This window comes from Gastrolobium bilobum, unplaced genomic scaffold (assembly GCF_033153095.1).
Source record: "Gastrolobium bilobum isolate Gb01-03AN ecotype WA unplaced genomic scaffold, APGP_CSIRO_Gbil_v1 utg225895, whole genome shotgun sequence".
Classification (NCBI taxonomy): Eukaryota; Viridiplantae; Streptophyta; class Magnoliopsida; order Fabales; family Fabaceae; genus Gastrolobium; species Gastrolobium bilobum.
This window is the reverse complement of record NW_026896689.1, coordinates 1-11,955: the sequence shown is the minus strand read 5'-3', so window position 1 is coordinate 11,955 and position 11,955 is coordinate 1.

Here is an 11,955-nt window from a genome sequence, read left to right as displayed (position 1 = left end):
ATAATTTGTCTCATACAACATGAGAAAAATATTTCTCATTTTTTAAATAAATTTTCTGAAAGTAAAAGGCAAATAGAGCCGACCAGCTCAGATTTAAGGTAGGCCCGCCAATCTATTTACGCAGCTGGCCAGGTGTGGACTAAAACGGCTGCGTGAGAACATTCTTAAGCCCCAACCTAAACCCCAATGTGTTAAAACCCTTAGATCCACCGGAACCTCAAAGCTTTCATCCCTATCAATTTTGCAGCTATCACGAACATTTAACTCAAATGAGAAGGTTCACGTGGTTAACGCCAGTGAGTGAATCAACAAGAATTCCAAAATCATTCAAAATTATTGTTCCATTTTCTCAATTATCCTTGTTCTCATCACCAATTCTTCCAAAGCAGTATCGGCGCCATTCTTCCAATGTAGCGTAATGTTTTAACTTTTTCAGGCTATTCTAGGTGGCAAAGTTGAGGTGCCTACTTTATCGGGGAAGATGCAAGTAAAAGTAAGCAGTAAGCTAAGATTTACTTTGTTAGTATAATTGTTTTTTAAGTAAAGAAAAGTTTAGAGGGGCCAAGGTTGGTCCATTTCAAGATGAGGGCATGCTACAAGCTTTAGTAAGGGATCACAATGATACTTATAGATGACTTACCAAAGAAAGTTCACTAATAGGACTTGAACCTGAGACCTTGTTATCGACTCTGTTTGATATTGTCAGTTGAGTCAACCTCATCAGTATAGTCTTTTTGTTCCACTATGAAATTGAATTTCGAATGACACAGAAGTTTGGCATCCCACCCCCCCCACCCCAAAATCCCTCCTCTCTTTTTTAAGACCTGAATAAGTGATCTTCTCATATGAATGACTTGAGAGGAATCCTCTCTAAACCTCATGAATTTATAATTACAGTATACACAATTAAATTCCGTAGTTTCAGGGATTGACTAAACCAAATACAGCAAGCACATAATATGTTTCCTATTCTATTTACAAGGAATATCAACAGTTTCAATCATTATAGAATAAATTTATCAAAATGAGAGAGTTAAGGAACACATGATGTTTTTTCATGCAACACTTTAACATTAACATCAGCAACACTTGTAACCAATGTTTTTTCATTGAAAATTTTCCTAACACACACAAGTTTAACATCGGTGTCAAGAGATCCTACCCCTATATATATATATATATATATTGTGTGTGTATGGGCTTTGGATTCATCATGCAAGAGGACTAATTTTTTTTCCTACAAAGAAAAGACAAGTTAAATATTAGTAAAAAAAGTTGAAGAGACAAAATATTTAATGACTTTGGGTATGCATGATAACCTGTTCGGAATCATTTTTTTTTAATTTATGTTCCCGGGAAAAATGGATAGAAAACTCGTTTAGTAAAACCAGTTTATTTTTTTGTTCCCGGGATAAACTGGTTTAATTTTTGTGCAAGGGAACAGAAAAAAGAATCAGAAAGTTTCTATTTATTTGTTCCCAGGCACAAAACGAGAAACACTTATCTCTCTCAATCACTCTCCACCTCTACCATCACCACCACCACCACCATCATCCCGACATGACCACCGCCACGATCGTCGCCGCCGCAGTCGTACCACTAGTGCCGTCGTCACCTCCCCCCACTACCACGATGCCACCGCCACCATTACCACCACATCCACCCATCACTATTACCATGCCACTGTCACCACCACCACAATTACCACGCCGCCATCACCATCACCATCACCACTATCACTGTCACCGTCACCACCACCATCATCGTCGTCACCGCGTCCGCCACCATCGCCATCACCACGCCACTGCCACTGCCACTACTACCATCACCACGACGCAACCGCTACCATCACCACCACTATCACCAACCACCACTACCATTGCCGCAGCCACTACCGCCGCCGCCGCCACCGCCACCAACCACCACCACCATCGTCTCAGCCATGCCTTCACCTACCACCACTGTCACCGTCGCAGCCACCGCCATCACAACCACCATCACTATGCCACCGCTACCATTGTGGCCGCTGCCACCAACCACCATCCCCACCACCATTGGTGCAGCCACTGCCGTCACCTCCACCTCCACCATCCCCGCCATTACCACCACCATCCCCACCACTACCGTCACAATCGTCACCACTATCATCACCACGTCACTGCCACGTACCGGTATTGTTAACATTAATTATGATATTAAGCGCAGTTACAATCACAGCAGTTCATTTATAAAAACGAGAATAAATTTTTTCCGACTATTACGCGAGCATTTAAATCATAAAAAGGCGTAATAATTAAAAGCTGTGACCGTAACCGTAAACTCTTGCGGAAGACTTATTTAAACTATTTTTATCACTTACGTTACTTATTATAAGTTACTAAGGAGTTCCCATAAACTCACTTAGCCAATTTCCAACTTTACGTTTTATACCAATTCGAACATGTTACACTCTAAGTTTTTCTGCGACCAAACCGATCGCAACCAACCCTACTTCTCAGATTATATCTTTGTGTTACTTAATTCCCTTTTTAACAAGCTAAAATACGCTCAATTCGGAGCTCACTTGCTCCGGTTATCGCCGTTTGAAGTTGGATAAGCGATTAGCCCAAACAACCCCAAAAACAGCTCCAAACCACTCACATTGCTCGAATTACTGCACTCAATCCACTCAACCATTTGCTCTCAAATTTTTATCCTACAAACTAGGCATCTCAAACTTCATTTTGATATATCACACGCTCAATTTGACTGAGAAACGAAGCGGAAATTAATTTCCCAAATCCGGTCCAGAATCTGCCTCAGGTGCAGGGGCACATGGGCAGTCCGTGTTTCTCTATTTTTTTCAGGCCGAAGATCAACCCAGATTTTCCTCAAATTTGGAAACAAGGTAGAGGACATCTCAACCTTCAAAATGGCGTATGGCACGTCCCTAGGGGACTTCTATGGAGGGAGATATGCTCTCCCGAAGTTTGCCTAAAATCTGCCAATTCTACAGAAAATTCGCCAGAGTTTCCTTTGTTTTTCCAATAATCCCAAATTTGTAAAAGATCATTTAAACCTCAAATGTACCTAATAAACACATGATAATACAGTAATAATCCAATGGGTGGCACACACAAGGACCAACAACGCCTTGGGGCACTTACAACCCATTCCAGTTTATAGTTATTAAACATAGAGCCCATATTAATCATTCTTAAGTAGTTGCAATCACTAACACCTTTTTCATGCATATTTCCATCATACATATTATCATAACCTAAAATAGGCCTAAGGCCCTTCCATCATAAATAGACATGCATCAATACTATTACAATATGGCTTTACAATTCACAACTTGAAACTAAAACTTCAAATTACATTCTTCTAAAATTACATCTTAAATTTAAAAGACAACATAACCAAATACATCACTACTAGACTTAGGCAAAATGGCATGAACAAGATGCTAATGAAGCTACTAATAAATACAAATGACATGTTCATGCCCTAAGTCTAGCCTAGGCCACACGGCCAACAAAATGCAAAATATGAAGCGCTCCAGCGCTCACTCTGCGGGCCTCTTGCCCGAGGCTCCTGCTCCACTGCTACCTCCTGAAATAAATGCCCCGAGACGGGGTGAGATATACGAATATATCTCAGTAACCAAGAGGTTCTGGAGAAAAATCCACCCAATGGTTCACTTCGATGCATATCAATAGAATACAACAACCACTTGAAAACGGGATATAGCAAGGGATTTAGAGAAGGGGGAATATAAAGAAAACAAAATACGACGATACGGGATGGTAACCCCAATTCCACGTACGCCCTCGGCATATATAAGCCTATGGGTATCATCCAAGGTGTGTTCACAGAAACCACAACCATGATGCCCAAACCAACCAAAACGCCAAAGACATTCCTAGTGTGCTCCTACCCGGATCACACACCATGACCGCAGTCAACTGGAACTCCCTCCTGGAGACCTATCCAGCGGAAGTCCGAAAATGCCCGAAGGCTAATAAAACTGTCTACTGGCCAGAGACTCGGTACTGCAGTACCCATAGCAATAATGCATGCATGCTCATGTGTTCTATACTATTCATACACACTTCCTACCGTTGCCATCAACTGGCAAGGTGGAACAGAAAAGGGGAACAAGCCCCAGTACCAAGAGGTTACCTTAATTCGTGTTTCCACAAGCTCCGCAGCAGCTTATCCCTCAACTCGGTACACAGCGGAATGCCTACACAGAGGACATTCCCAATCACTCTCAGTTCGACCCATACATGTTAATTTATAATTACACATGCAATGAACCAATTTCTTACCTCAATCCACTTGGTCCCGGACCAAGGGCAATTCACTGATTCAAGATTCGGGATTCAGGTCGACGTACGGCAACCTATACAATAACGTACATCCATCAGTACTCGTCAAATAGTATCAAAACGCAAAAACGCAAAAATCCTCCCCATCCTCCCTTGATGGTTCGGCCATTGTAGTGTAAATGTGAGATTTATTTTTCTAAATTTTCTTTCTCATTTTGTTACGTCTCATTAGGTTGTCAATAGGCCGGTTCAAGTGCCGGTTCGTCATTTTCGCGTCGAATTACATCAAAACGCGAAAATCGCCAAATCACCCCTTTTCCCCCTTGGAGGTTCGGCCATGTAGGTGTAAATTTGAGATTTATTTTCCTAAATTTTCTTTCTCATTTTATAACACTCCCTTAGGTTGTTTAGAGGCTAGTTCAATCGTCGTTTTTCCGTTTTTCGACATTTACGCATCGTTTTGCGAAATATTTCATTCTGGGCTCATTTAGGTCTCTAACACAATTCATTTTTTTCCATTGATTCAAACACTCTCCAAGCACAACACAACCCATCTAAGCACCATATAACTACACAATTCATTATCCAAATCATTTTTCAACATCAATTCCTCAATCTTTCCTCAAAGAATCGAATTTTAACCTATGGCATTCCAAGGAATTTCCATACAACTTTAATCATTCCAACCATCATACAACCTATTATATCATCATACCATCATGCCACCATCATCAAACAAGTCTCAACACCAAAATTCACAAATTCCAAAATCATGATCATCAATTTTTCTAAGTTAAAAATCATCACATTTCACTTAAAATTTTCATTGCATTTCTAGCATTACTACATCTTAAGGCATTATCATCTAATAGACATTTTCCATTTGAGCTCTCTAACACAACACATCATAAAATCCCTCTTTAGGGTTCATAAACACAATTCACCAATCAACCATTGAAATGTTGAAATAACTTACCCAAATGCAAGGCAAATGACTCCTCCTAGGTATACTCCACCATTGGAGCATTCCAAAGCTCCATGAACACCAAACTCCACAAGTGAGCCGCGGCCTTTGAGGGGGAGGATCTCAAAATCCAGCCACTTTCACGACTCAAGGATAGCACCAATGGCTTTAGAAGGCAATTTCCAACAAATTTCAAGTTAAACTTTGTTGAATTTGGTTAGGATTTGAGTGATTTAGGTGGGAAGAAAATTTGAAAGAAAACTTGGAGAAAGAAGGAGGGGGGCTCGGTTTTTGGCTGAAGGAGGGGTGAAGGAGGTGATGAATAGTACTTTGATGAGGTGTTTTAAGTGAATTTTAAGTGGGGTGGGTCCCACGCCACCTCACGCGATTTAAAACGCGTCCAAACTCTCACTAAACGTCCGTAAATTCAAAACTTATTTAGAAACTCTAATTTTTAACATTAACTATTCTCCTTTAATTATGCTTGATCAGATGAATTAAGAGTTATCCACTCGTTCGGAGAAAACACTGTTTTAAGCTATTACGCGCGCCATTGGCACGCTTCCCCAAACTGTCTTAATTTCATCGAATATCATAAGAAATCATATTTCCTAACTCATTAGACCATTTTTAACTCATATTTGAAACCTAGAGCTCAAAATTCCACTGGCACATTTTACGGTGCAATCGTAACGCGATATTTTTACCCGCGAAAAACACTATTCACTGATTTTTCTGAAACTTGCCTATCCACTCAATTTTTCGTTCTGAACCCATTTTCGGGGTTATTTTTACCATATGAGACCTTCTACTCAATTTTTATCTTCCTAGGGTTGCGTGTTGGCTAATTACCGTTTTGCCCTTTCTTTGTATTTTGGCCTAATCTTTAGGATTTTCACTAATTCATCGCTTGATTGCTCACTTAATATTTTAATTACTTGATTTAAAATTGGGAGGTGTTATACTCACCCCAACTTTTTAGAATTTTGTCCGCAAAATTAAATCATACCTGTCCGCTAACTCAGGATATAGCCGGAGAATCTCATCCTCCCGCTCCCAAGTAGCCTCCTCAGGTGTACGTCCTTCCCATTGAACTTTAAGCATTGGAATAACTTTGCTTCTAAGCTTCTTTTCACTGCGGTCAAGGACCTCAACAGGGCCTATAGGAACTTTCAAATTCTCTCTGATTTCAATATCGTCCGGTATCACCACATGTGATTCATCCGGAATATAACGCCGCAGCTGTGATACATGAAAAACATCGTGTAGATTTGACAACTGTGGGGGCAAGGCAAGCTGATAGGCCACTGGTCCTACTCTTTTCATTATTTGATATGGCCCAATAAAACGAGGACTCAGCTTCCTCACTCCCAATGCACGTCCAACACCGGTAACTGGAGATAGCCGCACAAAACATGACTGCCTTCTTCAAATTCCAGCGGTCTGTGTCTATTATCATAATAACTTTTCTGCCGATTCTGTGCCTGTTTAAGTTTTTCCCTGATCATTTCAATCTGTGCCGTGGTTTCTTGCACAAAGTCCGGCCCAAACCTCTCTTTATCACCTACCTCTGTCCAACAAGTAGGAGTACGACATCTACGCCCATACAAAGCCTCATAAGGTGCCATGCCCAGACTGGAGTGAAAACTATTATTATAAGAGAATTCCACCAGTGGTAAATATCTGTCCCAAGCAGTGCCCTGCTCCAGTGTGCAAGCTCTCAACATATCCTCAAGTGTCTGTATGGTCCTCTCAGTCTGACCATCAGTCTGCGGGTGATACGCAGTGCTCAGCCGAAGCTGAGTGCCAAAAGCCTGCTGCAAGGCTCCCCAAAATCGAGAAGTAAATTTCGGGTCCCGGTCACTAACAATGCTAACCGGTATTCCATGGAGCCTTACAATCTCCTTCACATATAGCCTTGCTAATTTCTCCGTAGAGAAGTCCACTCGCACTGGAAGAAAATGTGCAGACTTCGTAAGTCTGTCCACTATAACCCAAATCGAATCATGACCAGCCTGAGTCCGAGGCAAACCAACAACAAAATCCATGGAGATGCTCTCCCATTTCCACTCTGGTATGTCTAACGGCTGAAGTAACCCTGCCGGTTTCTGATGTTCTATTTTAACCTTCTGACAAATCAAGCACTTTGACACATATTCAGCCACATCCTTCTTCATCCCAGGCCACCAGAACTTAACTTTCAGATCTTGATACATTTTTGTGGCACCCGGGTGTACAGCAAACTGACCCTTATGGGCCTCAACCATTACCTCTCCTGCTAACTCCTTGGGCACTACAATTCTGCCCTGATACAATAGCAATCCCTGCTCATTCACAGATATTCCACTCTGCCCTTTCAAATATTTGACACTGTCGTTACGTATCTGTGTTTCTTTAATCTTCTCATATAATTTATTTTCCACCCGACAGCTCTCATGCAACCCATCTGTAACCCGTGTAGTCCAGAATTCATCCACACTACCAATAAAGACATCTGTCAGTTTCAAGTCACGGAATTGCTCAATTAATTCATTATCCCACAACATCAACTGGGATACACTGACAGACTTCCTACTCAATGCATCTGCTACCACATTAGCCTTACCCGGATGGTATTTTAACTCAAAATCATAATCTTTTAGAAATTCAACCCACCTCCGTTGTCTCATGTTCAGCTCTTTCTGATCAAACAAATACTTTAGACTCTTGTGATCACTGAACACAGCAAATTTCATCCCATACAGAAAATGCCTCCAAATTTTCAAGGCAAATACTATAGCAGCAAGCTCCAAATCGTGTGTCGGATAATTCTCTTCATGAGGCCTCAACTGCCTCGAAGCATAAGCAACGACTCTCCTTTCTTGCATCAACACACACCCCAAACCTTTCTTGGAAGCATCACAATATAATTCAAACTCACCTTCCGGATCGGGGAGGGTCAACACAGGAGCAGTAGTCAATTTCTCTTTAAGGCTCAGAAAACAACTCTCACATTCCTGAGTCCACACAAAAGGAGTATCCTTTCGTGTCAATCGGGTCAATGGCAGTACCATTGTAGAAAACCCCTCAATAAACCTCCGATAATATCCAGCAAGACCCAGAAAGCTGCGGATTTCAGTAACAGTTTTTGGTCGTTCCCAGTACATAACAGCATCAATTTTATTTGGGTCAACAGCAACACCCCTCTCAGAAATAACATGACCCAGAAACTGTATCTCAGATAACCAGAATTCACACTTTGACGGCTTCGCATACAACTTTTTATCCTTTAACACCTGTAACACAGTCCTCAAATGCTCACTATGCTCCTCTCTGCTCTTAGAGTATATCAAGATGTCGTCGATAAACACGATCACAAACTGATCCAAATACGGTTTAAAGATACGATTCATGTAGTCCATGAACACTGCCGGGGCATTTGTAAGCCCAAAAGGAATCACCTGATACTCGTAGTGTCCATATCTAGAACGAAAAGCCGTTTTAGGCACATCCTCCGGCCTAATCCGAATCTGATGGTATCCGGACCGGAGATCAATCTTTGAAAACACGCAGGCACCCCTCAACTGATCCAACAAGTCATCAATACGCGGCAATGGGTACCTGTTCTTAACCGTAACTTTATTCAATTTCCGGTAATCAGTACACAGTCGCATGCTTCCATCCTTCTTTTTCACAAAGATCACCGGTGCTCCCCACGGGGACACACTCGGCCTAATAAAATCCTTTGCAGACAATTCCTCTATATGTTTCTTCAACTCAGCTAACTCAAGTGGCGCCATCCGGTATGGAGCCAATGAAATAGGCCCCACACCGGGCAACAATTCAATAGAAAATTCAATCTCTCTCTCAGGTGGAAATTCCGGTATCTCATCAGGGAATACATCCGCAAACTCATTAACCACCGGAATCGTAGAAATTTCAATCTCCTTGCCACCCACTAGACCACCCAAGAAAATATAACCCTGATCCCCAGCCTTCAAGGCTTTAATAGCATTACACATAGATAAAAAAGGAGACGGAGTAACCGAGGGCTTCTCATGAGACAATATCAACCTCTTGCCACAGCAATCAATCATTGCACAGTTTTGAGATAACCAATCCATACCCAATATCAAATTAACAGAGGCCAGGGGCAATATAATTAAGTCAATAGTGTAACCCCTGCCTTCGTAGACAAACCCGACCTCTTTGCAAATGAAGGAGGAATCACTAACCTCTCCTGTAGCCGTCGTAATACGCATAGGGGGAATCATCCGTGATACTTTTAATCCCAACCCCTTAGCCACATATTCAGCCACGAACGAGTGCGTAGCTCCAGAATCAAATAAAACAGATAAATCAATATTAGAAATGAAAATTGTACCTTTTACCAAATTCGGCGCCTTCGCCGTCTGCTGTGCATTAGTAGTATAAACACGCCCAACTGTAGGTGCAGATGGCAAGGTCTGCAGATTCGCAGCCTGCCCAGTATTGCTCTGACAATTGTTGGCATAATGCCCAACCTTTCCACATCTGAAACAAGTCACCTGATTAACAGTACAAGGCCCTTGATGAAACCTCTTACACTTATCACAACGAGGAGCAGAATTTCTGTCATTATTCCCACTTCTCTGACCACCACCCCTTTTAAACTGACCTGGGGGCTGTCTTACTTGCAACCCCCTTCCTCTATTATTGTTTTGATGGTAGCCACCTCTGTTATTATTGCCGGGAGGAGCAGATGTCCTCGAAGAACCAGATTTTGGATATCTATTATAAACACTTTCAACCCGTTTACACTGAGTCACCAGATCTGCAAAGTTCCTCACAGCAGTATTAGACATTCTCTTTGCAATTTTCTCATTCAAACCCCTCTGAAATTTAGCAGAAAGAAACTCAGGGGTAGGCATCACACCCCCATAATTGGCAAATTTCACCAAATCATTAAACCTTGCCACATAGGCATCAATAGTCATGGTACCCTGTACCAACTTTTCAAATTCACCCTGTTTAGCCTCCCGAACATCCCGGGGAAAATATTCCTCATGAAACAACCTCTCAAATAAAGCCCATGTAATCTCTTCCCCTTGAATAATGAAAGGCTGAGATGCAGTGTACCACCACTCGTGGGCATCTCCCTCTAGCATATAAACAGAATACAACAGCCTCTGGGGATCCTGACACTCCATAACCTGAAAGATTTTATCCATACCCCTCAACCAAGTAGTCACTACCTTCGGGTCCCTTGACCCCTGAAATGATGGCGGCTTGTGCTTTCTAAAAGAGATGAGCCTCTGCTCATTAGTACCTGCAAACACTTGCCCAGCAATCCCAGCAGACTGAGCAACCACAGAAGGATCCACATAAGGATCTGGAACATAGGTGGGATCAGTAGTGTGATGACTAGCCTCTGTCGAATGATGACTAGCCCCACTCCCCTCATGCTGAGGAGTAACAGATGGCGTACGGGTAGCAGTATCCGTAGCCGTATGTGGAGGAGAATCATCCCTCCTGTGCCGAGCCCTGTCCTCCCTCATCTCATTCATGAAGGCATGCATCATATCCTGATTATTTTTCATCAGGGTCTCGGTCATAGTTCTATTGGCAGCAGTCTCTTCCTGCAGAGCATTCAGAACTGCAGTAATAGGATCTGGTGCTACTAAATGACCTGCACCTCTAGCTCCACGGCGACCCCGTGCCCTGCTCATGATATCTGTACATGTAACACAAAGGAATGAGCTGATCAGACCCACACTGAGGAATCACATATACATTAATCATAAATAGTTCACAGATAGCTATGCAACACAAGATACAGTAATACATTATCAGAGTTCCCTCACAAAACTGCTCTGATACCATAAAATGTAACAGCCCGTTACGTACCGGTATTGTTAACATTAATTATGATATTAAGCGCAGTTACAATCACAGCAGTTCATTTATAAAAACGAGAATAAATTTTTTCCGACTATTACGCGAGCATTTAAATCATAAAAAGGCGTAATAATTAAAAGCTGTGACCGTAACCGTAAACTCTTGCGGAAGACTTATTTAAACTATTTTTATCACTTACGTTACTTATTATAAGTTACTAAGGAGTTCCCATAAACTCACTTAGCCAATTTCCAACTTTACGTTTTATACCAATTCGAACATGTTACACTCTAAGTTTTTCTGCGACCAAACCGATCGCAACCAACCCTACTTCTCAGATTATATCTTTGTGTTACTTAATTCCCTTTTTAACAAGCTAAAATACGCTCAATTCGGAGCTCACTTGCTCCGGTTATCGCCGTTTGAAGTTGGATAAGCGATTAGCCCAAACAACCCCAAAAACAGCTCCAAACCACTCACATTGCTCGAATTACTGCACTCAATCCACTCAACCATTTGCTCTCAAATTTTTATCCTACAAACTAGGCATCTCAAACTTCATTTTGATATATCACACGCTCCATTTTACTGAGAAACGAAGCGGAAATTAATTTCCCAAATCCGGTCCAGAATCTGCCTCAGGTGCAGGGGCACATGGGCAGTCCGTGTTTCTCTATTTTTTTCAGGCCGAATATCAACCCAGATTTTCCTCAAATTTGGAAACAAGGTAGAGGACATCTCAACCTTCAAAATGGCGTATGGCATGTCCCTAGGGGACTTCTATGGAGAGAGATATGCTCTCCTGAAGTTTGCCTAAAATCT